This window comes from Poecilia latipinna, unplaced genomic scaffold (assembly GCF_001443285.1).
Source record: "Poecilia latipinna isolate Pla-1442-1.1 unplaced genomic scaffold, P_latipinna-1.0 Scaffold4378, whole genome shotgun sequence".
In the NCBI taxonomy this organism is placed as follows: domain Eukaryota; kingdom Metazoa; phylum Chordata; class Actinopteri; order Cyprinodontiformes; family Poeciliidae; genus Poecilia; species Poecilia latipinna.
Window position 1 is genome coordinate 1 of NW_015116994.1, and position 6,179 is coordinate 6,179.

The following is a 6,179-nucleotide window of genomic DNA, read 5'->3' on the forward strand; positions in this document are numbered from 1 at the left end:
TGTCATTATTTACCGATTGACACTTTATGATAAAGTCGTAAACATTCATGAAGACTCCTTCATCTTCATGACAGAAGATAGTTTTGACAGTTCCATGTCAATATTATGCTCAAATAAAATGTTACCAATTTTTCTGTATTTAATGTTTGGCTACTGTTTGTTTTTGGATTGTTTTAGGAGCAAATTTGTTTCTATTTTTTCCCACATTACTTTTGTTGTAATATTATCACAACAAAAGGCAACATAAATGAATATAAAACAGTCCCTTAAATCAGTAAAACAGGAACATTGTTGACTGGATAGAAAAAGACATTCATTCTGATAAATTGTTTAATACCAGATTTTCCTCCCTGTCTCCTCAGACTGAGTGGCTGTAACCTCTCAGAGAGAAGCTGTGAAGCTCTGTCCTCAGTTCTCAGCTCCCAGTCCTCCAGTCTCAGAGAACTGGACCTGAGTAACAACAACCTGCAGGATTCAGGAGTGAAGCTTCTCTCTGCTGGACTGAAGAGTCCAAACTGCATCCTGGAGACTCTCAGGTAAAATGTAACCAATCCTGGTGAAACCAGATTTCTGTCCATTTCCTGCTAGCAGAAATTATATAATATTTCAGTGGTTGATTATTATAACAACAGATGTCTTCCTGTGACAAAGCTACACATAAACATAGCTGGGTTTCTTTTACTCCAGGCTGAAAAAAAACAAGAAGAGAAATATTTAGAAAGGTGGGGGTCAAGCTTTGAATGATAGTGTAACTTTGGACATTTGACAAATTGCAGCATCCTAGGTGCACAAAGGAGCATTGCAGATCCTTCCTCCCAGCAGTTGCTAGATCCGTGTTTCTCATTCTTTTTGGGCCACCGCCCCCCATCCGTGAATTTGTAGGCTACTTTGCACTGTATATTATTTTATTACTATCACTATTGTTGATGCTTTAATTTTTATGATTGAGAACAAAAAAGGCATGGGAATAAAAATATATTTTACAGTCATCTAAGAAAATTCCACTGGTTACTTTTCAGCCTGAAATTGATAGGCCTAACAGCAGCCAATCAGATTGGAAAGAAATATTCTTGTTCTGTGCCATTTTTTGATGTTAGTTGTTAAATCTTGCACAAAATGAGAAGATAAAAGATGTTCAACATGCCAGTTTAAACTTTGATCTATTTGCTAAACAAATGAGCTCTGCAGCATTAAAACATGGATAGAACTGTAACTACATTAATCATAGCTCTTCTTCTCTTCAGTGTTTCTGTGAGTTTCTGGTGGTGCAGCTCTGTGCTGCCTTCAGGAGAATGGGACATCAGAGTATCATCCATAAAAATTCACCCACATGGCATTTATTGTTCAAACCAGAGCTTTCAGTGAAAAAACAAAGTTCCAGGTCCTTTAATGCCATACAAATATGAGACAGAAACATGGATAATATCTTTATATAGACCTGTCTATTGATTATAGATTAATAGTTTTACTGGACAGAAATTACAAAGACCAAATCTGGTTCTTAATTCAATTCTAATGACTCAAATTAAAAGTGTTGTAGGGTCATCAGGCTCAAGACATTAAAACTGACATGGAAAATAATATTGAAGAAATAAATACAACAAATCTAATTAAAACATAAATAAGTGATACGTTCCTTATTACTGTTATGGTCTGTAAGATATATTTATTCTTAGTACTAGATGTGGTCTCAACAAACCCATGGCACTTCAACATTATTATTTTACCTTTTATCTGGAAATAGTGTCTGTTTATTCTTGCCATACAGTCCTCTGTATTAATTATTGCTCGAAAGGTCTTGCCATACCAGTTTATTCCTCTTTATCTACTTTTGTTTCTAGTTTATTCTTGCATTTTGTTACTAATTCATTCCTATTTAGTTTTCTTTGATTAGTTTTATCCTCTCTTGCTTTATTGTTTTATCCTCCTTAGTTTCTTTCCTGTTGCTAGTTTTATTTTATTGTTTATTCATGCTCACTACCCGGAATCTTTACTCATCATGTTATTCACCTGCTGCGCCGCTTCACCATGTGTTTCACCTGATCTGCCACTATAAGTGCTTGATTTTTCATTGTTCAGTGCTGGATTCTCTGATCCTGATTCACATCTAGTTTGTTGCTCCATTCTACACCCAGGATCTCCTGTTTCACAGTTTTGTGCAATGTGCGCATATTTTTATTTTATTTCTTCTCTTACCCCACTATGTGGGGTAACAAAAGAAATAAAGGGTATCGATGGAAAAAAGCAGACTGACATAAACCTTTTCACATAAATCTTTTAAAGCAGAAACAGTGTCAGTATTCTGATTATTAAAATTCAAATGTGCGATAGTACTACCGTTTCGTACCAGATCATTTACAGAACCAATGTTAACGCTATAAAATGAACACTCTCTATCGTGGTATCACCCATGGAGGGTTTTCTTTATTTAAATGGGTCCATTTTTAAGAGGGATGCAAAGTGAGGGTATCATGATTTTAGTCATTACATGTTTATAAGAGCGATATTCCATTGTCCTTCCATGGAAGTCAGCAGCATCCAGAAAAAAATAAAGCACTTTTATTGTCCGTCTGGACAATAAGTAAACTTTGGCGTTTGCTCTAAGTTTACCTTGGAGCAAACGCCCCGCTTTTGTAAAAATTTCCACCAACACCCCCTGCCGTCCTCTGAACGCCCAGAGGGCGGCACCGCCCCCGTGAAAAAGGGTGCGTTCACACAGCAGCCTAAAGGGACCCAATTCCGATTTTTTTGACGTAATGCGACCTGTATCCGATCTTTTCATGGCAGTGTGAACAGCACAGGTCAGATTCTTTTTCGAATGTGACCCATATCCGATACGTATCCAGTTCAAATGCGACCTAACGTCCGGGTCACATTCATCCGAACTGAACGTCAGTTTCTCAACAAATCTCACTATTCTGCATCCTGATACACTCAAGTGGGAAGAAAAACAACAACCATGTCGGACAATATGAGGATTAAGTTGTTAATATGCGGCTCTGGCCGGACAACAACTTCAAATATGTAAGCTAAGCTCCACCGTTAGCCTCCATGTTTACTTCAGCAAACACTGAGCACTTCTTCTTTCAGGTCGTTTGCCCGTTCAGACTGCAGTTCACATACAGGTCGCATTTACTGGGAGTGTGAACGGCCCTGGCAAAAAAATCGGAATTGCCAAAAAATCGGAATTGAGTCACTTCAGGCTGCAGTGTGAACACACCCAAACTATATGCTACACTTTCAAATGTTGCATTCATACAGAATGAGATTTGTGTGCTACAAATCTGTATGACACTAGTTTGAAACGTGCACTTTAAAGTCAGACACTTGACATTTTGCTTCAGAAGTGTGTCAGGCATGTCAAATACATTGCAACTCCTCGAGGAGTTGTGTTGAAAGAAGACTCCTTGGCATATATGTCCGTCAAATTCTTCCACCATCTCCTGCCTATTTTGTTTAAAGAAATATTTGGATTTATTAAACGTGACTCAACATTTTAGCTGGACGGATTTAGAAGGCACAAATGCGTGGAAATATTTTCAAGTAATAAAAGTTATAAATTGCCTGACATTCCATCTGGCTCACTGACCTTTGCTCCAAGCAATGTCTTTTCTATTTCTGTCTCTGGAGTCATAAATTGACTTGTTGTAGATTATAGGACGTTAGCAAACAGCAACAATTAGTTAATTCTCTTTTTTGTTTTTCTGAGATCACGTCAGAAAAAATGTGACGTCACTCCGCTACATCACAAAGCGGAGTGCAAAACATTCAGATTTTCTAACTGCGTCGTTGGACGAGTTCACTGCAGGTCAAAAGCTCAAAAAAGCACCATACCCTGCATGAGGGTCCAAATAGACTCTGAATGTAAACCAAACCCTCCTGACGATCAAGTTGAGTTTGGTGTGAAGGCAGCATAATACATTCTACAAGAAACAAATGTTGATTATTATTACCTATAAAATTAAATACAGTTTTATTAATATTTCATATTATTAACAGTTTAAGCTCCAGTTTCTTGACTTTTTTCCTCTCCTATAAATGTCCAGTTCAGACCTTGGTCTCTACCTCAATGTTCTCATCATGTGATGAATTGTGTGTCTGCAGCTTATCAGGCTGTTTGGTGTCAGAGGAAGGCTGTGCTTTTCTGGCCTCAGCTCTGACCTTTAACCCCTCCCATCTGAAAGAGTTGGACCAGCTACAATCATCCAGGAGACTCAGGAGTGAAGCTGCTGTCGGCTGGACTGAAGGATCCAGACTGGAGACTGGAAGCTCTCAGGTATGGAGGAACCTGCTGCAGGAGCAGAGAAGGTCTGATAGAGGAGGAAGAGGAGAAACGTCTTTAGTCTGATGGGAAACATTTAGTTTGAAGATAAATATTTAGTTTGATCATTAAATATTTAGACGCCTCATCTGGAGGCAGAGATCATTACCCAGTCTTCTGGAATATTCTCCTGACTAAGAACGGCTCACAAGGAAAATGAAAGAGTGGGATGGATTTAATAGAGTTTAATAGGGACTCTGACTAAATGAATCAAAGTGAAGTTCAGTTAGATTTCCATGATGATCTACTGATGACAGAAAGGACTTTAAAACAATATTTGATGGAGCTCCAGACCAATCAGCCCCAAGGAGCAAAGATGAGAAGAAAAGTAACTCCATGTTGGTCAGATGGATGTTTAAAAGTTCAGAGAGAGAAATCAAGATTTTGAACTAAACTCACAAGTGTGTATAGCGCCACCTGGTGGTGCTGGTTGGTAGAGGAAGTGCTGAATAAACTAAACTGAATAGTTTATGTGCCCAATAAACTAATAAAAATAAGGAGCTATGCACTGTTCTGGTTCTGCACTGTTTGTGGGAACATAATAGACAACAGCAGCAATCAGTATCAAATGTCCACGATCCAAACACTCTCACAGCAACCCGATGAGCACGGCGCCAGCGTTCATCTGATCGAGAGCCAACGCAAACAACGGACCCGACAAACACACACAGATTGGCGTGCACACCCGGTGCCTATATATGCTAATGAGCCCGACAAGGCTGTGAGGAAGTGAAGGTGGGGAACGGGGCCTAGATGTGTTCAAGGGCCCAAAACGGGTGGGAATTTACAACCACTGGATGTAAACTATGTTTTCCAGTAAAACCACCCGGTTAGACATGCAATGTCCATGTTTGCTGCTGAAAGAGACTGATGGTCTGACCCCCCTCCTCCTTTCAGGGTGGAGCCTGCTGGAGGCCCATTCTTGACACCAGGTCCATGGAGACTGAGAAGATGTAAGTGTGTTTTTTATCTGATTCATGACAACAAAGCAGCTCACATTCAACCATCTTCAAACTGTCACATCACTCATTCAGGATCATCATCAAAGATCAATAAATGATCAATAACTGCAGCTGGATTGTGTTTGTTCTCTCCATCAGATTCCTGTCAACTCACCATCGACACAAACACAGTGAACAGAAAACTCAAACTGTCTGAAGACAACAGGAAGGTGACACGTGTGAAGGAGCCTCAGCCATATCCTGATCATCCAGACAGATTTGATTACTGGCATCAGCTGCTGTGTAGAACTGGTCTGACTGGTCGCTGTTACTGGGAGGTTGAGTGGAGAGGAAGAGTTGATATATCAGTGAGTTACAGAAGAATCAAGAGAAAAGGAGGCAAAGACTGTTTGTTTGGATTGAATGATCATTCCTGGAGTCTGAGCTGCTCTGATATTGATGGTTACTCTGTCTGTCACAATGACATAGAAACTCGTCTCTCCTCCTCCTCCTCCTCCGTCTCTAACAGAGTATCAGTGTATGTGGACTGTCCTGCTGGCATTCTGTCCTTCTACAGAGTCTCCTCTGACTCACTGATCCTCCTCCACACCTTCAACACCACATTCACTGAACCTCTGATTCCTGGATTTAAGCTCTGGAGGTTCAGTTATCTTTCCTCAGTGTTTCTGTGCTGATTTGAGTCTAAAGATTTTCCTCCTGACACAGAAACTCTCTCACTGTTGAACAGATAGTTAATCTCTATATGTTTTCACGGATCCAAACTGGTTTTTGGTGAAACTCTAACACATGATTCCTTAGAAATTTCTTCTTCCTCCAGTCCTTTAAAGATGGAAGCTGGGAATATTCCAGGATCCACATGTTATTCTGCTGTTTCCAGTTGTTACAATGCTGTTTGC

General features: G+C 39.7%; 1 pseudogene; it reads left to right on the top strand.

Annotated features, from left to right (window-relative positions):
• Positions 1-303: 303 nt before the first annotated feature.
• LOC106942556 (neoverrucotoxin subunit alpha-like) lies at positions 304-6,173 on the top strand (annotated as a pseudogene).
• Positions 6,174-6,179: the final 6 nt, after the last annotated feature.